A 25808-nucleotide genomic window follows, 5' to 3' on the forward strand; every position below is an offset into this window, starting at 1 on the left:
GTATGGCTCTATGTGGACCACTCCTTGGGAGTGATGTTGGTTAAATGTCCACATTGATGGGCAATGATGGTTGAGTGTCCTCATTATGACCTTCCCTTAGGCCTTATTAGGCCCATCCTCATCATTCTCTTAGTGGGTTAACCGAAATAAGTGGGCCCCATTCACCGTAGACAGATGACTTTGTGCTATCGGATTTGATATAACCATGGCCGAGTGCCGATCTTTATATTATGGATGATCGACTATTCATCTATGGACCCCACTTTGTTTATATGCTGATTGTCGATGCCAATTATCGATGATGATTATCGGTACCGATTATCGAGGCCGACGCTGATTATTGACCCTGATTATCGGTGCCGATTATAAGTATATGACAACATAGCATCATGATATATGCCCATGCGCATCATCTACATGCTTGTGATGAGATGAGTGATTGATCATAACACATGCCATTGGGCAGATTGTTATGGGACTCCCTGGTAAAGGGATATGCCCAGATGAGCGCGTGATACACGTATGATTGTTGTATGATTGGATTGCGCAATTCATGTATCTCACATTGTGTGACATGTATACTGTATACCCTAGAGACATCAGGGTCGTAGCCTCCACAGGCATATCATGGTTGGCAGGATTGGATACCGAAAATCTTGTTCTACATGGGGTGCTATAGATGTCCCTAGGTGAAAGTCCCTAAACCCTTATGGTACCAAGAGGTTGCTCCATCGTCTAGACCGAGTGGATACATGAACGCCGAGTGCTGAATACCAGGAGACCACGCTTTCTACTATGTCGTGGTCAATTGGAAGGGGGTGCGGCCTTACCCACCCGAGTGGAGGGGGTAAAGCTATGCTGAGTTTGACCGGCTTGAGGAATGGGTTCGCTATTGACATGCCGGGCCTGATATTGGTAGACGGATAGTGAGGTCTCTTCCACTCACCTTGTTGCGCACGATGGGACGATAATCTGGTTTGGAGTGTATTAGACCCTGATGATATTCTAGAGTTGAGTTATATTGATATGTGGATTCAGATGAGGATTCGTATGCTTGGTTTGCATCTTGCATCTCATGACATTGGTATGGCCGACATTATTCATGCCTTACAGCGCATGGCCTTGGTATGGCCGACATCATTCATGCCTTGTATCACATAGCCTTGCGCACACACTTTCACCGCCCTCTAAGCTTTTCATAAGCTTATGCACGACCGTTGCGCAGTAGCGTTGAGGCAGGAGCGCTTAGTAGATCATCTTAGATTTTTTTGTTAATCATCATTGTATTTTCCTTTTTCACGCACTGTACTTATAAGTTTTGATCATAGTGGAAATGTAATGGAGTTTTTTGTTGTTGTTTGTGGGTTATGCCTTTAGTTATGCTTATTACAAATCAAACTGATGTTGAAAATCCTCCTTATACGATCCCAGGATCGGTACCTGTAAATGGGTACCAGGACCTGAGAATGGGGCAGTATGGAAGCTGTCGGTGCTAGATTTGGCGATCGTGAATTTTTAAGCCCGGTTTTTGAGTTTGGGGCCACTACTAGAAAAAGGGGCAAAGGCTACGGATAAAATCCGTAGCCATAGACCTATTGCTACGGTTTTAGTCCGTAGTTAGTCCATGGCACGACCGTAGTCGTAGGTGTCATAACAGTAAGTCTGGAACCTATAGCTACGGATTTAATCTGTAGCTATAGGTTTCAATAGCTACGGATGTAATCCGTAGCAATTATATCTGTAGCGATAAGCATAAACAGCTACGGATATTATTTATAGCTAAAAGTTCGTAGCAATATACCAAATTTAATAATGGCTACAGCTGTCAGATTATCGGCTACGGTCAATATCCATAGCTATTTTGTACATTAAAAAAAATATATAATCATTTGTTCATTCATTCACCACCTGGATAATCATTCATTCATTCCATTACAATCAATTACAATCCTTTATTCAATCAATTACAATTACAATAATGCTGAAAATACAAATCTTTGGCTTTATTAGAGAAATTTGCTCGACTTTACCCTGAAATTTCTATAATAAAGCATTCAAAAAGAAGATATATTTTGACGGTATGATATTTTTTTCACAAGTAAATAGGCCTTTTTCAGCCATCAACCTATCACCCACCTGAAGAATAAAAAATCGATAGTTGTCCAAGTCCACTCATTTTCCTTTCAATTTCTTAGTGACCTCTGTAAAATTACTTCCACGGTCATTTATGTAGACATTTGAAGAGTTGTCTCGAAATGCAACCCTAGTAATGACAAAGTCACTTCCTGCAACGGCTTCATATATTCCATCATCCTACAAATAGTCATGGCATTCATAAATCGGATGACCATTGGGGAAAGAAAGACAAAGTGAAAGAAGTACATCATATATAACCATTTTCTTTTTTATTCTTAATGAATTAATAAAACCTCAAAGAGAAATGAAATTGACACAAAAGGAATAGTTTCACCATATGGTTTGTAGGGCCAAAATAAACGTCTGGACGATTTCTGCAAGGAGGACCATCGGTAGCCATAAGTACCCACTTCCTAAGTGGAACAAATACTAACCACGAGTATCTATGACCTGAAAAATATGCAAGCAGAGCTGACCATCATGAAAAGAAAATCTCCATTTGCTTGTCAATTACAAGTAGGACATGTCAGTGATTAATGGCAATGCCTCGAGTTTTAGATAGTTTATAGGTTTTAGGATTTGAGAATAGGTTTAGGTTATAAGTATAGATTTAGGTTAATGTTGTAGGTTATACGTTTAGGTTATAAGTTTATGTTAATGTTGTAGGTTATAGGATTAGGTTTAGGTTTAGGTTTAGGGATTTGAGAATACATTTACGTTTTAGGTTTAGGTTTAGGGATTTGAGAATACATTTACGTTTTAGGTTTAGGTTTAGATTTTATGTTTAGGTTAAGGTTACAGGTTTAGATTTAGGTTATAAGTGTAGGTTATAGATTTAGGTTTAGGTTAGGTTATAGGTTAAGGTTTAGGAAATTGAGTTTAGGTTATAGGTTATAGGTTTTGGGATTTGAGAATAGGTTTAGGTTACAGGTATAGGTTTAGGTTAATGTTGTAGGTTACAGGTTTAGGTTATAAGTTTATGTTAATGTTGCAGGTTATAAGTTTAGGTTATAGGTTTAGGTTTAGGTTTAGGTTTAGGGATTTGAGAATACATTTAGCTTTTAGGTTTAGGTTTAGGTTTTAGGTTAAGGTTAAGGTTATAGGTTTAGGTTTAGGTTTAGGTTATAGGTTATATCTTTAGGGAATTGAGAATAGGTTAAGGTTTAGGTTTAGGAAATCGGGTTCGGGTTCGGGATCGAGTTTAGGTTTGGGTTTTCAAGTTTAGGTTTAGGTTAAGGAGTTGAGATTAGGATTAGGTGTAGGTTTAGGTTTAAGGATTTGAGAATACATTTAGGTTTTAAGTTTAGGTTTAGGTTTTAGGTTTAGGTTATAGGTTATAGGTTATAGCTTTAGGGAATTGAAAATAGGTTAAGGTTTAGGTTTAAGAAATCTGGTTCAGGTTCGGGATTAGGTTTAAGTTTGGGTTTTCAAGTTTAGGTTTAGGTTTATGTTAGGGAGTTGAGATTATGATTAGGCGTAGGTTTAGGTTTAGGGATTTGAGAATACATTTAGGTTTTAGGTTTAGGTTAAGGTTTTAGGTTTATGTTATAGGTTATAGGTTATAGCTTTAGGGAATTGAGAATGGGTTAAGGTTTAGGTTTAGGAAATCGGGTTCGGGATCGGGTTTAGGTTTGGGCTTTTAAGTTTAGGTTTAGATTAAGGAGTTGAGATTAGGATTAGGTGTAGGTTTAGGTTTAAGGATTTGAGAATACATTTAGGTTATAGGTTTAGGTTAAGGTTATAGGTTTAGGTTAGGTTTAGGTTTAGGTTATAGGTTATAGGTTATAGGTTATAGTTTATAGCTTTAGAGAATTGTATAGGTTAAGCTTTAGGTTTAGGAAATTGGGTTCAGGTTCGGGATTGGGTTTTCAAGTTTAGCTTTAGGTTTAGGTTAGGGAGTTGAGATTAGGATTAGGTGTAGGTTTAGGTTTAGGGATTTGAGAATACATTTAGGTTTTAGGTTAGGTTATAGGTTATAAGTTTAGGTTATAAGTTATAAGTTATAGGTTAAGGTTTAGGTTATATGTTTTGGTTTAGGTTAAGGTTATAGGTTTAGGTTTAGGTTATAGGTTTAGGTTAAGGTTTAGGTTTAGGAGATAGGTTATATGCTATAGGTTATAGCTTTTAGGAATTAAGAATATGTTAAGGTTTAGGTTTAGGAAATCGGGTTTGGGTTCAAGATCGGGTTTAGGTTTGGGTTTTCAAGTTTAGGTTTCGGTTAAGGAGGTGAGATTAGGATTAGGTATAAATTTAGGTTTAAGGATTTGAGAATACATTTAGGTTTTAGGTTTAGGTTTAAGTTTTAGGTTTAGCTTATGGTTAGGTTAGGGAGTCGAGATTAGGATTAGGTGTAGGTTTATGTTTAGGGATTTGAGAATACATTTAGGTTTTAGGTTATAGGTTTAGGTTTAGGTTAAGGTTAGGTTATAGGTTATAAGTTTAGGTTATAGTTATAGGTTAAGGTTTAGGTTATTGGTTTTGGTTTAGGTTAAGGTTATAGGTTTAGGTTTAGGTTAAGGTTTAGGTTTAGGTTATAGGTTTATGTTAAGGTTTAGGTTTAGGTTATAGGTTATATGTTATAGGTTATAGCTTTTGGGAATTGAGAATAGGTTAAGGTTTAGGTTTAGGAAATCGGGTTCGGGTTCGGGATCGGGTTTAGGTTTGAGTTTTCAAGTTTAGGTTTCGGTTAAGCAGGTGAGATTAGGATTAGGTGTAGGTTTTGGTTTAAGGATTTGAGAATACATTTAGGTTTTAGGTTTAGGTTTAGGTTTTAGGTTTAGGTTAAGGTTAAGTTAGGGAGTCGAGATTAGGATTAGGTGTAGGTTTAGGTTTAGGGATTTGAGAATACATTTAGGTTTTAGGTTATAGGTTTAGGTTTAGGTTAAGGTTAGGTTATAGGTTATAGGTTATAGGTTAAGGTTTAGGTCATAGGTTTTGGTTTAGGTTAAAGTTATAGGTTTAGGTTTATGTTAATTAAGGTTTAGGTTTAGGTTATAGGTTTATGTTAAGGTTTAGGTTTAGGTTATAGGTTATATGCTATAGGTTATAGCTTTTGGGAATTGAGAATAGGTTAAGATTTAGGTTTAAGAATTTGGGTTCAGGTTCGGGATCGGGTTTAGGTTTAGGTTTTCAAGTTTAGGTTTCGGTTAAGGAGGTGAGATTAGGATTAAGTGTAGGTTTAGGTTTAAGAATTTGATAATACATTTAGGTTTTAGGTTTAGGTTTTAGGTTTAGGTTAAGGTTATAGGTTTAGGTTAGGTTTAAGTTATAGGTTATAGGTTATAGCTTCAGGGAATTGAGAATAGGTTAAGGTTTAGGTTTAGGAAATCGGGTTCGACTTCGGGATTGGGTTTAAGTTTGGGTTTTCAAGTTTAGCTTTAGGTTTAAGTTATGGAGTTGAGATTAGGATTAGGTGTAGGCTTAGGTTTTGGGATTTGAGAATAGTTTTAGGTTATAAGTATAGGTTTAGGTTGGGTTATAGGTTAAGGTTTAGGGATTTGAGTTTAGGTTATAAGTTTATGTTATAGGTTATGGGTTATAGGGTTTAGGTTAGGGTTTAGGTTATAGGTTTAGGTTATAGGTTTAGGTTTAAGTTATAGGTTTAGGTTTAGGTTTAGGTTTTAAGTTTAGGTATAGGCTTAGGTTATAGGTTATAGGTTATATGTTTAGGTTAAGGTTTAGGGATTTGGGTTTGGGTTCGGGTTTAGGTTATAGGTTTTGGTTTAGGTTAAGGTTTAGGTTTAGGTTTAGGTTAAGGTTTAAGTTTAGGTTATGGGTTTTGGGATTTAAGAATAGGTTTAGGTTATAAGAATAGGTTTAGGTTGGGTTATAGGTTAAGTTTTAGGTTTAGGTTATAAGTTTTGGGATTTGAAAATAGGTTTAGATTGGGTTATAGGTTAAGGTTTAGGTTTAAGTTATTGGTTTTGAGATTTGAGAATGGGTTTAGATTATACGTTTAGGTTTATTTTAAGTTATAGGTTAAGGTTTAGGTTTAGGTTATAGGTTTTGGGATTTGAGAATAGGTTTAGGTTATAAGTTTAGGTTTAGGTTTAGGTTATAGGTTTAGGTTAAGGTTTAGGTTAATGTTATAGGGTTTAGGTTATAGGTTTATGTTTAAGTTATAGGTTTAGGTTTAGGTTTAGGTTTTAGGTTTAGGTATGGGCTTAGGTTATAGGTTATAGGTTATATGTTTAGGTTAAGGTTTAGGGATTTGGGTTCGGGTTCGGGTTTGGGTTCGGGTTTAGGTTATAGGTTTTGGTTTAGGTTATAGGTTATAGGTTTAGGTTAAGGTTTAGGGATTCGGGTTCGGGTTCGGGTTTTGGTTCGGGTTTAGGTTATAGGTTTTGGTTTAGGTTATAGGTTATAGGTTTAGGTTAAGGTTTAGGTTTAGGTTATGGGTTTTGGGATTTGCGAATAGGTTTAGGTTATAAGTATAGGTTTAGGTTGGGTTATAAGTTAAGGTTTAGGTTTGGGTTATAGGTTTTGGGATTTGAGAATTGGTTTAGGTTGGGTTATAGGTTAAGGTTTAGGTTTAGGTTATAGGTTTTGGGATTTGAGAATGGGTTTAGGTTATAAGTTTAGGTTTAGGTTGGGTTATAGGTTAAGGTTTAGGTTTAGGTTATAGGTTTTGGGATTTGAGAATAGGTTTAGGTTGGGTTATAGGTTAAGGTTTAGGTTTAGATTATAGGTTTTGGGATTTGAGAATGGGTTTAGGTTATAAATTTAGGTTTAGGTTGGGTTATAGGTTAAGGTTTAGGTTTAGGTTATAGGTTTTGGGATTTGAGAATAGGTTTAGTTTATAAGTTTAGGTTTAGGTTTAGGTTATAGTTTTAGGTTAAGGTTTAGGTTAATGCTATAGGGTTTAGGTTATAGGTTTAGGTTATAGGTTATAGGTTTAGGTTTAAGTTATAGGTTTAGGTTTAGGTTTAGGTTTTAGGTTTAGGTATAAGCTTAGGTTATAGGTTATAGGTTATATGTTTAGGTTAAGGTTTAAGGATTCGGGTTCGGGTTTGGGTTCGGGTTTAGGTTATAGGTTTTGGTTTAGGTTATAGGTTATAGGTTTAGGTTATGGGTTTTGGGATTTGAGAATAGGTTTAGGTTATAAGTATAGGTTTAGGTTGGGTTATAAGTTAAGGTTTAGGTTTAGGTTATAGGTTTTGGGATTTGAATATAGGTTTAGGTTAGGTTATAGGTTAAGGTTTAGGTTTAGGTTATAGGTTTTGGGATTTGAGAATGGGTTTAGGTTTATTTTGGGTTATAGGTTAAGGTTTAGGTTTAGGTTCTAGGTTTTGGAATTTGAGAATAAGTTTAGGTTGGGTTATAGGTTAAGGTTTTGGTTTAGATTATAAGTTTTGGGATTTGATAATGGGTTTAGGTTATAAGTTTAGGTTTAGGTTGGCTTATAGGTTAAGGTTTAGGTTTAGGTTATAGGTTTTGGGATTTGAGAATAGGTTTAGGTTATAAGTTTATGTTTAGGTTTAGGTTATAGGTTTAGGTTAAGGTTTAGGTTAAGGTTATAGGGTTTAGGTTATAGGTTTAGGTTATAGGTTATAGGTTTAGGTTTAGGTTTTAGGTTTAGGTAAAGGCTTAGGTTATAGGTTATAGGTTATATATTTAGGTTAAGGTTTAGGGATTGGGGTTCGGGTTTAGGTTTGGGTTCAGGTTTAGGTTTTAGGTTTTCGTTTAGGTTATAGGTTATAGGTTTAGGTTAAGGTTAAGGTTTGGGTTATGGGTTTTGGGATTTGAGAATAAGTTTAGGTTATAAGTATTGGTTTAGGTTGGGTTATAGGTTAAGGTTTAGGTTATAGGTTATAAGTATAGGTTTATGTTTAGGTTAAGGTCTAGGTTTAGGTTATAGGTATAGGTTTTGGGATTTGAGAATAGGTTTAGGTTAAGGTTATAATATAGGTTATAGGTTAAGGTTTAGGTTTAGGAAGTCGGGTTTAGGTTCGGGATCGGGTTTAGGTTTTAGGTTATAGGTTATAGGTTAAGGTTTGGGTTATAGGTTAAGATTTAGGTTATAGGTTATAGGTTATATGTATAGGTTTAGGAAATCGGGTTCGGGTTTGGGATTGGGTTTAAGGTTGGGTTTTCAAGTTTAGGTTTAGGTTTAGGTTAGGGAGTTAAGATTAGGATTAGGTGTAGGTTTAGGTTATAGGTTAGGATTTAGGTTTAGGTTATAGGTATAGGTTTTGGGATTTGAGAATAAGTTTAGGTTAAGGTTAAGGTTATAAGTATACATTATAGGTTAAGATTTAGGTTTAGGAAATCGGGTTCGGGTTCGGGATTGGGTTTAAGTTTGGGTTTAGGTTTTAGGTTTTAGGTTATAGGTTTAGGTTTGGGTTGTAGGTTAAGGTTAAGTATAGGTTATAGGTTATAGGTTATAGGTTCTAGGTTAAGGTTTGGGTTATAGGTTAAGGTTTAGGTTATAGGTTATAGGTTATAAGTATAGGTTTGGGTTTAGGTTATAAGTATAGGTTTTGGGATTTGAGAATAAATTTAGGTTAAGGTTATAAGTATAGGTTATAGGTTAAGGTTATAAGTATATGTTATAGGTTTAGGTTTAGATTTATATTTAGGTTAAGGTTTAGGTTATAGGTTTTGGTTTAGGGTTAGGTTTAGGTTATAGGTTATAGGTTATAACTTTAGGGAATTGAGAATAGGTTTAGGTTATAGGTTTAGGGTGTGGTTTAGGTTAAGGGTGTGGTACTTGCAAATATAGATATAAACACGGCCTGTCCAAATGGTTAGGCCCTTCCAATGTTGTCCATAGGAAATGGACAGCTTCATCATGGTCATAACAACGGTTCCCACCTTTCAAGAACCCTCGCTCATCCAGATAGCTCCGACGCATATCCGGATCTGCTCCATTAATTTCGAGCAAATACATAAATACAGCCTGTCCAAATGGCCAGTCCCCTCTCATGTTGTCCATAGGAAATGGATAGCTTCATCATGGTTATAACAGCGGTTCCCACCTTCCAGGGACCCCCACTCATCCGCATAGCTCCAACGCACATCCAGGTCTACTTCAATAATTTCGAACAAATACATTACATTGTAATAGGGCAATTTAAAAAGAGAAGGTACCTGACAGGAGTGTGTAATGACGGATTTAGGTTTCCCTTTGGCCAGTGCAGAACAATCTAAGGAAAATTCAGAAGATCCATTACATACATACTGAGTACACACTTCAGCCTAGATTCAAGACAAGTAAGATAGCCGTTACTTGCAAGCAGCAACTGAAATAAGAAAAGTCATACCTCGGTGAATTCCAGGGATATTAATAATTTTGGATATTGCTTGCTTAAGGCTAAGTAGTCCCTTTCAACGCCCACCAAACAGGATGGGTAAACCTGAAAATAGAGTATAGCTCAATTATCCCACCTGATAAACTCCAAAGACACCACGATTCCCATATAGAGCAAAAGAAAGAAGTAAACGAAGCAGATTGTTTGAATTAGCTCTAGATGGAAAAAAGGCCAAAAAAAGAAGAAGAAATATTGTAGTTGTTTCCTGACTCTCAGCTGTTGTTTCGTGTTCAATGGTTGTTTCTCTCCTAAAATAATCTCCTCGCATGTAGTAAGACATACAACATCCAGAAATTTCATCAAAACTATAAAATTCACGTAATTGAAGGCATATTGCTAAAAAAAGGCTAGCAGGATGTGAGATTAATGATAAGATACTATTGTCTTTTTTGTCTTTATGCTTGATATTGATGTGCAAATGAAAATAAGCAAACAAACATCCATCCATAAGTTAACAACTTCTAATAAAAATAAATTTCATTTGTTTCTTTTAACAGAAAAATTGAGGAATTTCTAATGCTTATAGGAATCTTAGAAAATGCAGATTTCAAGGGTTGGAAAGGAGTAAAGGATTTGGAGATGATCCAGAATAAGCCAACTTAAGTAAGGAAAGACAATTGATCCAGAATAAGGCAACTTAAGTAAGGAAAGACAATTGATCCAGAATAAGGCAACTTAAGTAAGCATTCATGAAATATGACAATCAGAGTATTTAATCACAAAAGTAGCAAGTAATGGTGAAATTTTAGCAATTAAACTGAAATTCCAACAAGTTTATTCAATTTCTATGATAAATATTCTAGCAAATATTTGTGTTTGTTTTTCAGTAGTTTTGTTTCTTTGTTTTGATTTTTTTTTTTTTTTTGGCCTTTGGCCTTAACAAGATCATCATCTTTCCAAATAAAAATAAAAATAAAAAAAATCTAGCAATCTGATCACAATTCCAAGCATTCAAGTATAAATTCCAGCATGTGTAAATTTCTTCCAGTTATTGCCAATCAGTGTCTAGCAATAAGAAATTCCAAGCAATCAATGAACTACATATCAGTCCTTTCCTAGCTCAACCTATTTACATAGTCAACAAAGGAAGAAAAGTGCCTCCGATTATGAAAGGAAAAAAAAAAACAGAACATTTCAAATCAAAATCACCTACATATCAAACCAACAATGCAGATGTTAGTCGGTCCATAAAACCCTCAAAATTGATAGACAACTGCCGTAATTTTTCCATGTAGAGAAAATTTAAAATAAAACCAACATTAAGAGATCATTTGGTTGCTCCAAAATATCATGAAAGTACATGATCAATCAGTCTACTTTGAAGAGGAGTGTTGCCAAAATCGAAGGGAATGGCCACCATTAGGCAAAATTGAAGAGGAACATTACCAAAATTAATTAAATTTGCTGCATAAATTTCCATAACAATTGCACAAATTTCCATCTTTAAGAATTTTGAAAAGACATGGTGTTTGCCTAACAATTGCCACTATATGAAAGACATTGATAGTATGGAGGCCAAATTCAAAAGGCTATAAGGCCCTTCTAGTATGGAGGTTGTCTTTAAAGATGGCTTAGGCTAAATACAAATATGTTTCTTGGGCCTATCTTGAGCTAAGCATAATTCAAAAACTTGATAACTTGACTTGAAAGCCTAGTTCATCCATGCATTGGCCTCACCTAATGCATAACTTATACATCCACTTGGTATCCTTGCATAGAATGGCATATTAGGAAGACAAATTATATGATCCGCTTACCCAAGGATATGCATACCATCCTCAGGTCCTTCGTACAAATGCAGCCCTGTTTTGGTCATCTAGATAGTAAAGCCATACTCCATTCCTAAGCAACCAAATAGTAAGGCATTCCTTAGGTAAGATAGTAGCTACAATACAAATCTTTTGAAGAAAAAAAATCCATAGAACCTATGCAATGAGAAACTATAGAAGATGATTAGTTATCTAGGAATGAGAATAAATAGAACTAGATGTAGAATGCTAACAGAATTGAATTATGCTAGAACATAGATCTTCGATATGTTCTTGCTAACAGGAATATCGATCAGCCTATAGTTGGCTCCTAAAGGAACAGCAAGCTTGGCTCTCTTTTTGTTAAGAGGTACAGGTGGGTACTAGAACCACTTTTCTCAAAAGATGAAAATATTGTCATTGGACCTTAACCTCTTCTCTTACTAAAACTTTTATCCAATGGAGCACATCGAAGGATGACAGATCATTCTTACCAGTGAAACAAATTTTCAGAAGCTTAATAGAATGCCTTTTAAAAAAAAAAAATTTCTTTTCTTCTTCTTCATTTCTTGCCATACAACAGCTGGCTGTACACTAACCCTTTTTTTTTTTATTAGCACCACCCAGAATTTTAGAAACAAAGTGTTACCAGTGTTAAGTATTTCCAAACAAATATCATATTATAAAGAACTTTCAACTATCACCACTACAGCAGTCCAGTGAGAAAAAGAAAACAGTCTTTTATGTTTGCAACTAGGAATACTTCATAATAACACCAACCATTAAGCCACATCCATACGTATTGGACAAAGCTATACGCATTGCTATGTCATGCACCTTTTGAAACTAATATCTCCTCTTCCTTTCCACCTTTGATTTGCACACCACACCAACAACCTCCAATTCCAAGCTTCCTTTTTTTGGTTGTTACTGATGACCTTCACTAGATAACAATTGTTACTATAGTTGATGAGAAGGCGACAATGATCATCCATATCCAACAGATTAGCTTGTTTGTAGACCATTATCATGATCATGGTAGAATATTAAGTGGTTCCCTGGCCTCAGCTTGAGTTGGGTTTTAGAAACCTCCAACGCCAAAGTCACCAACAACCCATTTTAGACCTTGTTATATATTTGGGCTTGTCTTGACCATCCAATCAAACAGGGGATTACTTGAATATTCTTTGAAACTTTCAACCACCATCCCTTTGTTCCAGTCTGGAGAGCTCTGTTTGAGAGGCATGAGCCTGTAATGCTCACAAGACCATCCATGCTCCAACATAAGTATAATGACATTAAAAGGTCTACTAAGGTGGAGTCCGAACTCAATAGTAGTAAGTTTGAGGCCAATCACAAGATAGATTCTCCACAACCAGCTATCATCTGATGCCAAGGTTCTCACATGAAGAACTCGCGACCAAAGAGACAGTCCTTGATATAACTCTGGCAGTGGAGCAGATTGTTGATTTTCTCACTGGACCTGGAGCTGTTGTTCCTTATGAAGCTTCAGATGCTCAAGAGGTCGGTAATCTGACCACATTTTCTGGTCTTCCACCTAGGCCTGTACAGCAGGAGCTTGTTTTCCAGGAAAAGGGAAGCTCATCATACCAGTCTAGATATTGTGATTTTCAGAAGTATGGGAATACACATCGCCCATGTAATTGAGGGAATTGTTCCAATCTGCACCTCCTGCAGAGGAAAATTTATATCCATACAACACTCTCTAACCTGCCATACAACACTCTCTGTCTACTCAAAATACCCTCACCTAAACAATCAGTACCATGCAATAGGTAACCCATAGTTTAGGTCACATGGCATAAAAATCAGACAAAAAAGTCAACACATGGGCCGCACATACGGATTCAATTGACAATACAGCAAGTTTGGGCCATTTGGCATTTAATCGAGCATGTAAGGTGCCAAAGCATAACATAACCAAATTTTCAAAAAAGATTGATGAAAACTTCACAAATTCTAGACGAAATCATGGAAAGAAAATGTTTTCCACAAATCCAAACCTACATCTTCCAATCCAGCAAAAGATTCAAACAATAGCCAAAGGAATTAAACATACCTTGTCAAAAATTTCATGATCCAGCAAATATTATGAACGTCCAACCCCAAACCTGCTTTTCTCAATTGATTACTCAGATCAGCTCACTATTAAATAACCATAAGCAGAAGGCATTGTAGTTGTTAACTCTCACCGTTCTTCTTCTCCTTCTCCTTCTTCTTCTTCTCCTTCTAGCAGCGAAAGGGGGTTTTGAAAACCCTAGCGAGAGAGACAGAGAGGTTGGGAAACAGAGAGGGAAATGGGGCTGAGAGATAGAAAGAGGGTGAGGCAGCGCGAGAGATCGAGAGAGGGCTGAGTGAGAGAGAGAGAGAGAGAGAGAGAGAGAGAGAGAGAGAGAGAGGAGAGGGCGAGGGAGGCTGAGTCATGGGTGGGCGAGAGAGAGAGATCGAGAGAGAGAGAGGGATTTCCTTTTCACAAAAGGGTGCACGAGAGAGCGGACGGGATTTTAGGGGTTTTTTATTTTAGGACTTGTGGGGCCCACTGTTGTGTATGTTAATTATCCACTCCGCCCATTCATTTTAACCGCTCATTTTTAGGATTCATCCAAAAAATGAGTCAGATCTAAGATTTAGGTGGACCACACCACATATTAACGATATAAATTTATTTTTTCATTCTTTCTCATGGTGTGGTCCACTTAGACATTTGATCTTTCTAATTATTGGGCTCATGCACTGACATAATATTTTAAAATTGATGGACCGATCAGATAAAATAAATATATTACAATGGGCCCCATGGAACCCCTTAAGCATCGTCCATCTCTAATAAAGTCCGATTGAGAGGCATGCTTTAGCTACAGATTAAGGAAGTTTTAGCTACGGATTATATCCATAGCTAATTAGCTACAGATTAAAGCCGTAACCATAGACCTCTATAGTCCGTAGCCATTGGTCATTTTTTTGGTAGTGGGCGTGACAGAAGTTGGTATCAAAGCATATCTTGGGAATAACTAAGAACAACATTATATGTCAACTATGATTTTTGAATGATTAAGTCTCGAGATCGGATAGCTTAGCGATCTTTTGTTACAGACCCTTAACGTGCGTGCCTTCGAAAGTTTTCAAAGTTGTTTGGTGCCTTTTCTCTTTCTTATAGGACATGCCACCCAGGAGAGTGACCCGATTAACTCCCGCTCCACCACCTATGACTCCCACTCTACCACCAAAGATTCCTACCCCCCAGCCTGAGCATGTCGGTCCTCTACCAGAGACTAGTGCTGATCCAACCGTACCTGTGAGTGCTTCCCAATTACAGTAGATGTTGCAGACTGTGACGGCTGCCCTTCAAGGGCAGGGTAGGCACCCCATCATTTCACTAGATTAGGCAGAGCAGGAGCACGCGAGTACCCTTTTTCGAGAGTTTCGACAGGTCGATCTCCCACATTTCCAGGGCGAACCAGACCCGACAGCAGCTGAGAGATAACACTCCAATGTGAAGAAGATATTTGATATGATGGGATGTACGACCCAGTGGTGAGTCCGATTAGCTGTGTTCCTTCTTAAGGGTGAGGCTGAGCACTGGTGGGCATCAGTCTCCCGAGCAGTAGGCGCCGATTTTGAGTGGACTTGGGAGGACTTTGTTGATTGGTTTGACTGACAGTATTTTTCTGATCACATTCGACGACAGCGAACATTGGAGTTCGAGACCCTGGTGCAGGGTGATATGACAGTGGCTCAGTATGCGGCTCATTTTATAGCACTATCTAGATTTGCACTATATTTGGTAGACGATGTGGAGCGGAGAGCCTGCCGATTCAAGGATGGCTTGTGTTATGGTCTTCGAGGCCATGTTATTAGGCATGAGCTCCAGACTTTTGAGGAGGTGGTACGGAAGGCCCTCATCTTTGAGGCTGAGTGGGCTAGTTCTCAGAGTGATTGCGGTCAGAGGAGAGACCGGAAGAGGAAGGCTCCTTCTAGTGACTCCTAACAACATCGACCACAATAGAGATGCACAGGTCGCCCAGCCTTTCGAGCACCAGCAGCACCTCCAGCACCACCTCCGAGACAGTTCACTGGCACCTACTTTGGGTGCGATGCGACAAGACACCGTATGTGAGAGTGTCCCCACCCCCACCAGCAGCAGCAAGTGAGAGGTTCATAATAACCTCCACCACAGTAGCAGTAGAGACCCCCACAGTAGTAGTGACATCATCCCCCACCACTGAGGCCCCCTCAGTAGCAGCATCAGCACCAGCCTCCGAGGCCACAGTAGTAGAGGAAATAGTTTCGACTGCCTCAGCGACACCAGCAGTAGCACGTTCAGAGGGGATAAACACCTCTCCAGCCGGCTCAGGCTGGGTTCTACATGGCTCAGTAGGATCCGTAGTCATCTGGAGTAGTTAAGGTTATACTTTTAGTTTCTACATGCATCGCACATGTATTATTTAACTCTGGTGCATCACATTCCTTTGTGGCCGAGGATTTTTACCAATCAACTGGTTTGCCGTTGAAGTCTGCTCATGAGGGCCTATCAGTATCGACTCCCTTGGAGAAGACTGCAGTGTTGGGTTGATTTTGCTCGTCTTGCCCCGTTCTGGTTGGGGATATCTTTTTGCCTACCGATCTGTTTACATTGCCGATGTCCGAGTTCGATGTCATCCTGGGCATGGATTGGCTTGTTGAGTACAACGCCATATTGGATTGCTCTACGTAGACAATCATGTTCTGTATACCCGGCTTGTTGTAGTTCCAGTTCATTGCCGAGCCTAGAGGAGAGTCGTTGTCTTGTATGATGTTATGTACCATAGAGGAGCCCATAACGGTGAGCATCGACCAGTTGCCTATAGTTTACGATTTTTCTGATGTATTCCAGGAGATTTTAGGATTACTACCTCGCCGTCACACTGAGTTTCAGATTGATCTTATACCCGGTACCGTGTCTATTTCAAAGGCCCCATATCGTATGGCATCGTTGGAGTTGTGGGAACCGTAGAAGTAGTTGGATGAGTTTCATGAGTTAAGCTTTATCCGTCTGAGTAGTTCATCGTGGGGAGCGCTGGTACTCTTCGTGAAGAAGAAGGATGGCTCATTGAGGCTTTTCGTGGATTACCGCAAGCTCAACAAAGTCACGATCAAGAACAAGTACCCGCTCCTGAGGATTGATGATTTATTTGATCAGCTGCAGGGTACACAGTTCTTTTCGAAGATTGACCTGCGTTCTGGTTATCATTAGATTCGGGTCTGAGAGGCGGACATTCCGAAGATAGTTTTCAGGACGCGCTATGGTCATTTTGAGTTCTAGGTCATGTCCTTTGGACTGGGAGTGTCCCCGACCTCAGCAGCAATAGCCGAGAGCACCACAGCAGCCTCCGCAGTAGTAGTTGAGAGCACCACATATATATTCGAGGACCCATGAGGACCATATGCAGTATCTAGAGATCGCATTGCAGACCCTCCGTGCCCACCAGCTATATGCGAAGCTGGAGAAGTGCGAGTTTTGACAGGATGAGGTGAAGTTCCTCGATCACGTGGTGACGAGGGAGGGTTTCGTTGTGGACCCCTTGAAGGTTGAGGCAGTGCGTCAGTGGAACCAGCCCACGAGCTCATCTAAGATCCATAGTTTTCTTGGTTTGACGGGCTACTACTGGCGTTTCATTGAAGGCTTCTCCTGTATTGTAGCCCCGTTAACCAGGTTGACTTGGAAGGACGCAGAGTTTGTTTAGAGTAACGCATGTGAGCAGGCATTTGCAGAGCTGAAGGACCGTCTGATGTCCACTCCTGTCCTAAGTCTTCCCTCTAGGAGTGATGGATTTGTTGTATTTACTGATGCCTCACATATTGGTTTAGGTGCTATCCTGATGCAGTACGGGAGGCCAATGGCCTTCGCGTCTCGCCAGCTCAAGGTCCATGAGCAGAACTACCCCACACATGATTTGGAGCTGGCAGCAATTGTCTTCACACTGAAGGTGTGGAGACACTATCTCTATGGGGTTAAGTTCGAGCTCTTTTCTAACCACAAGAGCTTGAAGTACCTCTTCTCACAGTTTGAGTAGAACATGAGACAAAGGCGTTAGATGGAACTCCTGAAGAACTATGATTTTTATCTTCAGTACCACCCAGGCAAGGCGAACATGGTGGCAGAAGCCATCAGCCGTCAGCTACAAGGCCTGATGACGCACATGATGATTAGAGGATGCTTGAGGATATAGCAGAGTATGATTTTGAGTTCGATCTGCAGTTTTCTATCGTGCAGTTATCGAGTCTGTCGATTCAACCCTCTCTTGTCGCAAGGGTGATTGAGGCTCAGCAGGCTGATAAATTATTGTAGAGTTATAAGGCTGAGGTGGCATCAGAGAGTCAGTCAAATTGGCAGATTGGTCTGATGGTGGATTTCATTTTAGAGGCCGATTATGTGTCCTGGATGTTCCTGAGTTGTGCAAAGACCTTATGATCGAGGCACATCGATCGCAGTTTTCTATCCACCCTAGCTCGACAAAGATGTACCGTGACATGAGCCGATAATATTTTTGGGTGGGGATGAAGCGCCAGATCAGCAGTTTTGTAGTCAAGTGTGACACATGTCTATTGTAGCCATTGAGCATCCCAATGTGGAAGTGGGAGCACATATCTATCGATTTTATCATGGGTTTGTCGAGGACACAACACAGTCATGATGCCATCTGGGTTGTTGTGGACCGTCTGAAGAAGTTGGCACATGTTCTTACGAATCGTGAGACCTGGCATGCGGACCGGCTCGCCAAGTTATTTATTGATGATATCGTGCGACTGCATGGTGTTCCTATCTCGATCGTTTTAGATCGAGACCCGAAGTTCATGTCTCAGTTTTGGCGGAGCTTCTAGAGAGTGATGGAGATTGATTTGTAGCTCAGTACCACGTACCATCCACAAACCAATAGCCAGACTGAGAGGGTCAAACAGATCCTTAAGGATATGATTCGGGTCTGCGTCATTGATGTCGGGGGTAGCTGGGATGAGCATCTGCGATTGGCTGAGTTCTCATACAACAACAACTATCAGGGGACCATCGACATGACTCCTTTTGAGGCACTATTTGGCAGACTGTACAAATCATCGAGTTATTGGACCAAGGTTGAAGAGCGCCGTCTCCTAGGTCCCGAGCTTGTGCAACAGACATTAGATGATATTGATATCATTAGGTAGAGGATGCGCATAGCTCAGAGCCGGCAGAAGAGTTTTGCTAATCACCGGCGTCATCCCTTGGAGTTTGCTGTAGGGGACCATGTGTATCTCAAGGTCTTGCCCATGAAGGGTGTAGTTCTAAGGGTAAGCTTGCCTCGAGATTCATAAGACCTTTTGAGATCACTAGGCACATTGGTGTCATGGCCTATTAGCTTGCCTTACCATCTCAGTTGTCTGGCATCCACAACATTTTCCATATCTCTATGTTAAGGAAGTGTGGGTCAGACGTAGTTCCTGTTATTGATTGGCAGCCGTTGGAAGTTTATGAGGATGCTTCTTACATTGAACAGCCAGTTCGTAAACTTGTTCGGAAGGAGCAGGTCCTCTGAACCAAGGTCATTCTGTTGGTGAAGGTTCAGTAGGGTCGTCATTTTGTTGAGGAGGCTTCTTAGGAGCGCGGGGCTGAGATTTGAGAGCACTATCCCCATCTCTTTAATGATTGATCATGTGATTGTATTTTGTATGTTGTCTCTGATTTTACATGATGATATTATGTTTCTTCTTCCTCATGAGTTATGTTTAGTTGCGTTGATTATGTAAATTTTAAGGACAAAATTTTTATTAGGAGGAGAGAGCTGTAAGACCCGTATCTTAGTTTGTACCATTCTGTAGGTTTCCGCGATCCTCCCGATCAAATTCTGACAACCCTCGACCTGTATCCGATGTTTGTGTGCGATCGTAAGCTGAGTCTTACAAACTAGAGTCGGGTCGATCCGAGACTTGTACCCTAATGACCGCGCCATCGCCGCGGTTTCGATGATGCGACTCGAGCACCGATTCGATACCCTGGTCAGGAGATGTAGGCCCACGTTCAGTTTGAGGAAAATGCTGCTTGTGCGAATTTCGAGAGAATCTTTACAATATGTCACATCAATCAATCAATCACCTCAACTAAGTACACATCACCTCACACTACATCTCCAAGCAACCCCATAAGTCAACAATTCCTTACACAACCCATACCCCTCTTACACAAATTACCCCAAAAGTCAACAAATTTCTCATCTCACCCATCACTCACCTCACCCATCACTCCATCACCCACCCCTCTCTCTCCTTACAACCCTCTCTCTCTCTCTCATTCTCAAACCCATTTTCCAAGCAACCCAAGGAGTCCCACATCTAAGCTCTCCCGAATCTCCATGAGAGAGTTTTGTGTGTGGCCAACTTCCTACCCTCTCATCCCCCATCTCAACCATCAAAATTTCATCATCTTCTGTTAAGATCGAAGCCAATGAGTTCGGCGTTCCATCGAGCCAAGAAGGAGGCCAATAGGTGGGTGATCCATTGTTGATTTTCTATTAGAAGGCCCACTTGTGATGGGACCCATTTTTTATGTATGTATTGTAACCGTGGAGGGCCCATAGTGGCGGGGTCCCTCCATCACCATCCGATCTCTCTCTTTTCTCTTTCTCTCTCTCTCTCTCTCTCTCTCTCTCTTTTCCTTCTTTGTATGGTAATGATGATGATGAGGTGTGTGGCCCACCATGATGTTCACATTCATGCCATCTATCGGTGGACCTCATTCATGTGGGACACACCATGATTTTTGTATGTCATCCCAACCGTCCATCTAGGACGTGGCCGACCCCACACTTGTGGGTGGGGCCCTCCTTGATGTACTTATCCACACCCAAATCCATAGCTCTAGTGGTAGACTGAGTGAAAGATACCTCGTTTCAACACTGACAGTGGGAGTGATTAATAGTGAGGTGTGACTGACGGTGGAGTGTGTACTGACAGTGAGGTGTGAACGGACAGTGGGGTCCGTCGGACGCACCCATATCGTCCACCCATTTAGATGGGCCACACCGTGATGCGTGTGGGGCATCCATCATCCCTGGACGGTGGGACCCACCCCACGTGTGGGGCTACCCATGATGTATGTGTATGTCCAGGCCGTCCAGGGCCTAGACATTGTAATATATTAAATATAACATTAATATATTATATTATATTAATATATAATATGATATATAGTATATTATATTATAGTATAATATTTTATATATATGAGGGTGGGCCCTACGTGGGACCCACCTCTGCCTCTTTAAAGCAGCAGTAACTGCATGTACGGTAGCTATATAGCTGCCCTATTAACGTCTGCAGGTCTACACTTACAGTACGTGTGGGTGTAACCCACACCGTCCAGTAATGTGGACCCCACCGTTGGCTGCTGTATAGATGGCAACAAGCTTCGTGGATCCCACCTGTTCCATCCACGCCGTCTATTTATGGGACCCACTTTGATGCATGTGTTGTATACAAACCATCCAACCGTTTGTGAGATCATTTTTTGGCATGAGTAAAAGAATGGGTCAGATCTAAAGTTTAAGTGGAGCCCCCACCATTGAGAATTTATGGGGACAGTGACATCCACCATTCAAACTTCTAAAGGCCACAGTAGTTTCCAATTAAGCTGATATTTGTTTTCACTCTATGTTAACTTATGAATAGGTCAGATCTCAAAATACATAAGGGTGGGCCCAACTTGATATACATGAGGCCCACCGGTGCGACCTATTTGATATACATGAAGCCCGTTGGTGCGGCCCATATAATACAGCCCATGTGATGTGGCCCACTTGACATATGAGGCCCATGGGCGAGGCCTATTGTGATGTATTAGAGGCCCATGGGCATGGCTCATTGTGATTCGTTTGAGGCCCTTATGTGAGGCCCTTGAGTGAGGCCCATGGCAATGTATATTAAGCCCTTGTGTGGGGCCATGGGCCCACTATACGTATGGCTCTATGTGAACCACTCCTTGGGAGCCATGTTGGTTAAATGTCCACATTGATGGGCAATGATGGTTGAATGTCCTCATTGTGACCTTCCCTTAGGCCTTGTTAGGCCCATCCTCATCATTCTCTTATTGGGTTAACCCAAATAAGTGGGCCCCATTTGTCGTAGACGGATGACTCTGTGCTATCGGATTTGATATAACCACGGCCGAGTGCCGATCTTTATACTATGGATGATCGGCTGTTCATCTATGGACCCCGCCTTGTTTATATGCTAATTGTCGGTGCCAATTATCGATGTTGATTATCGGTACCAATTATCGAGGCCGACACCGATTATCGACCCTGATTATCGGTGCCGATTATGAGTATATAACAACATAGCATCATGATAAATGCCCATGCGCATCGTCTACATGCTTATGATGAGATGAGTGATTGATCATATCACATGTCATTGGGCAGAATGTTTGGGACTCCCTGGTAAAGGGAGATGCTAAAAGGTCGAGCTATTAAGTCCTTGGGGGGGGGGGGGGGGGGTGAATCGCACTATGTCAAATTAAAAAAAAATTAACAGCGAAATTGAAACAAATATAAATACTGTAGTAATAAACAATCCCACAATGCGGAAATGTAAAACAACCTAAAAAATCTACTATTAAGAGGTTGATACAAACTTGGTTCTAAGGACAACCTGACACCAAAAACCAAAGGTTTATGGTTATGGCAGGACAACCTTACTAGAACTTGGGTGAGTATCATAAACTCAAATTAAAGAGGATATAAAAGAAATAAATAGCAAAGAAAATAACTAAGCTATTACAACATTCCCACACTCACATAAAAGAAATTTATAACATTCTCTATAAATGCAAAAAGGAAAATTATAACATCCACAAAATAAAAATATTCAATCACCACAAGACCAGAAATTATAGTGGTTCGCTTATGTTTACACCAACTGTTTAGAAAAACAGCCACATAACTATTTCACTCCTAATATCCTCTCATAGTGGATATTAGCATTCACTACGAAAATAGGTTTTTCAAGGTTCACCTAAAACCCTCACAATTGTGTCTTTCAAGTGGGCTTACATAATTCAAAAACCCCACACTCTGAGTTTTCTGGATCACCTCAGACAAACCAAAATAAAGAGATTTTTTTAGTACAATCTTAATGAAACCAAAAGAAAAGAATTTACAATAATGTAAAATACTTATTTGGATATTCTCCTTTTGATGCATCCCAGAAGAACCAATTTGGAGTAGAAGTTCAACGTAGAAGTTTAATGTTCACACTCATTTGTGAAATGGTTCTGAGTTCTAAATTGATTTTAAATTAAATCACATTGGGCTTGCTTGATTTGATTTTGATTCCAAGAAATGGGAATACAATAATCCATCTTTCAAATAAAATTGGAATGCATAATATAAAATCAAATGCAAAGAAAGCTAATTAAAGAGAATATAAAATGAGCACTAAATAGCTTAAGAATATCACTAACTTATCTCTTAGAGTGGCGTATTGATTTAGCTTGAATTGAATATCAAACTCTGAAATTCGTGCTTTATTTATAAGTGCAGAAATCACATCTTCGACTGGTCCTGAGGTCGCCACGACTAGTCGTAGGACCAACAGATTTTTGAAATTTCGAGCGCGATAAGCTTAGACCGTTCCATGACTGGTCGTAGGTCTTGCTCGACCAATCGAGCGGCCTTCACAACCGGTCGAGTCCTGTCCACGACTGGTCGTGTGAGACTCAATTTAGCTACTGGACTTTGAGTCGAGCCTGTAGGACTGGTCAAGCATGGGTCGAGCACTATTCACAGGACCGGTCGAGCAGTCTCCAGGACTGGTCGAGGCTCTAATAAAAAATTTTGAATAATATAAACAAGCTTAGGACTGGTCAAGGAATTCTTGGACTGGTCGAGCCAGTACTAGGACTAGTCGAACTTAGTTTAAGACTAGTCGAAAAATAGTCTATGCACTTATAAAATGACCCAATTAAATTATATATTCAAAATGACCTACCCTATGGTCAATCTAGGGTCATTCATACCTTTGTTTGTGATGCATGAACATTAAGACTTCTTTTGCTTCAGTTGATAGTTGATCTTTTGAAGTTCACGAAGCTTGAGATCTTGTCATATGTGGAAGCTTGAACTCAAGACTTCTGAAGCTTGAATTTGTTATACATTGAAGCTTGAGCTTGAGGATCAAAGTTTAGAAACTTTGTCTTAACTTGGACGAAACTTTTGATAACTTGAACAATGAAGCTTGAAATACTGAGCGATATTCTTGAATCATGAAGTCTTGCTTTTGAAGTTCTTGAAGTAAAGACTTTTGTCCTTGTACAAGAGATGCACTATCTCGAATATGTAGAAGTGCTACACAAGACACAGATTCCAAGAGATTTTGGCACTACAAAATTTGACAATCACAGGAGCTAGATGCCATAACACTTACAGATGCCCACATGAGTGCGCGGTATGTGCATGATTGTTGCATGACTGGATTGCGTGATTCATGCACTCGTATTGTGTGACATGTATACTGTACGCCCTAGCGACATCAGAGCTGTAGCCTACGTAGGCATATCGTGGTTGACAAGATTGGATACTGGAAATCTTATTCTACATGGGGTGCTATAGATGTCCCTGAGTGAAAGTCCCTAAACCCTTATGGTACTAGGAGGTTGCTCCAACGTCTAGACCGATTGGATGCATGAGCGCCGAGTGCCGAATACCAGAAGGTCGTACTTTTCACTATGTCGTGGTTGGTTGAAAGTGGGTGCGGCCTTACCCGGCCAAGTGGAGGGGGCAAAGCTAGGCTGAGTTTGACTAGCTCGAGGAATGGGTCCGCTATCGACGTGTTGGGCTCGATATTGGTAGACAGATAGTGAGGTCTCTTCCACTCACCTTGTTGGGCGCAATGTGGCGGCAATCTGGTTTGGAGTGTATTAGACCCCGGTGATATTCCAGAGTTGAGTTGTATTGATATGTGAACTCAGATGAGGATTTGTATGCTTGGTTTGCATCTCGCATTGCATGACCTTGGTATGGCTGACATCATTCATGCTTTGCATCGCATGACCTTGGTATACCCGACATCATTCATGCCTTGCATCGCATGGCCTTGGTATGACCGACATCATTCATGCCTTGTATCGCATAGCCTTGGTATGGCCAATTCATCATCATATTCTGCATTACTCTGATATTGCATAATTATATTACTACATTACGCACACACTTTCACCGCCCTCTAAGCTTTCCATAAGCTTATGCACGATCGTTGCATGCAAGTGACGTTGGACCGCAGCAGCGCTGAGGTAGAAGTGCTTAGCAGATCATCTTGGAATTTTTCGTTCATTATCATTCTATTTCCCTTTTTCGCGCACTGTACTTATAAGTTTTGATCATAGTGAAAATGTAATGAAGTTTTTGGTTGTTGTTTGTAGGTTATGCCTTTGGTTATGCTTATTAGGAATCAAACTGATGTTGAAAATCCTCCTTGTAGGATCCCATGATCGAAATCTGCTAAATGGGTGCCAGGACCTGAGAATGGGGTAGTAAGGAGGCTGTCGGCACCAAATTCAGCGATCAAAAATTTTGTGAGTCTGGTTTCTGAGTTTGGGGCGTGACACAAATGCTCTGGGGGACCCATTTGAATGTCCTGGCCCACTTTGGCCCGATGATGAGGTCCAGGTAGGCCGTTACACACCTTTCGGGGCTGTATCCGGCCCCTATATCACGATCTGATGGTTAGATGGGTCCCTGACTTTATTTTGATGGTTGAAGTGGGTTTTTAGGGGTTTCAAGTGTCCGGTTGCCCATTTATTAATTCTCGGAGGTTGAGGGTAGTGTAAAGTGCTAGTATTTGTGGCCTACAGAAATTTAACTTGGAGTGATCAGTTAAACTTAACTACTTAATCGCTGTGAGGTCCCTGTCAGCCTCTAGGCATTGTGATGGATGACCTCAATGCTGTCTTGGAAGTCCATCCCTCACGGTTTAAGTTCAAGTAGTTTGGTTAATGGGCTTCAATTTTCACAAACACGGGTTTAAGAGGTAACACTTATGTACCAGAGGTATGAGGTGTTCCAATAATATCCACCCCTGAAGGGGCGAATACATGATGGAGTGACTCAAGAAATCACATTTTCCCTACAAAATAAAAATAAAGCTAAACCCCCAACTTGTCTTGACCAAGTTTGTCTGAAGAGATTCTTCATGGTAGTAGGAAGGAGATGAACTGCAAGCTATAACCAGAGACTTATAATATGTAATCTTTGTCTTTGATGAAGATGAAGATGCAACCATGCTGGGAAGGGACTCAGACCTGAAGGTAAGAATTTGAGGGTCTTGTTCCACTTAGTGACGATGAGAAGGTATGATGGTGTAGTTGTGGATGTCAACCACGTAACCATTTCGATCTTATTTTTTTTTTGTCACTGCATTGTAACGAAGGCCTTGCACTAATTGAAGTACTTTTTCCTGACAATATATATGGATGTAATAGTACACTGGTCCAGCAACATACTCGAGGGTGGCGTAGACTGCATATTTGAATTCAGACTCCAACGCATGCATTAAAGTGTATATTTTATTCGTAAATGTAATCTCGTGT

General features: G+C 40.0%; 2 long non-coding RNA genes across 2 annotated transcripts; both read right to left on the reverse strand.

Moving 5' to 3' along the window:
- Nucleotides 1-1931: 1931 nt before the first annotated feature.
- Nucleotides 1932-2530, reverse strand: LOC131220515 (uncharacterized). The gene is made up of 3 exons (XR_009158649.1): nucleotides 2471-2530; nucleotides 2137-2313; nucleotides 1932-2031 (listed from the first exon to the last, which is right to left on the reverse strand). It is a non-coding gene; the product is annotated as an uncharacterized LOC131220515 (long non-coding RNA).
- Nucleotides 2531-9223: 6693 nt separating this feature from the next.
- On the reverse strand, nucleotides 9224-11401 carry LOC131220516 (uncharacterized). Its single transcript, XR_009158650.1, has 3 exons — nucleotides 11204-11401; nucleotides 9399-9491; nucleotides 9224-9281 (listed from the first exon to the last, which is right to left on the reverse strand). It is a non-coding gene; the product is annotated as an uncharacterized LOC131220516 (long non-coding RNA).
- Nucleotides 11402-25808: the final 14407 nt, after the last annotated feature.

This window comes from Magnolia sinica, chromosome 12 (genome assembly GCF_029962835.1).
Source record: "Magnolia sinica isolate HGM2019 chromosome 12, MsV1, whole genome shotgun sequence".
Lineage (NCBI taxonomy): Eukaryota > Viridiplantae > Streptophyta > Magnoliopsida > Magnoliales > Magnoliaceae > Magnolia > Magnolia sinica.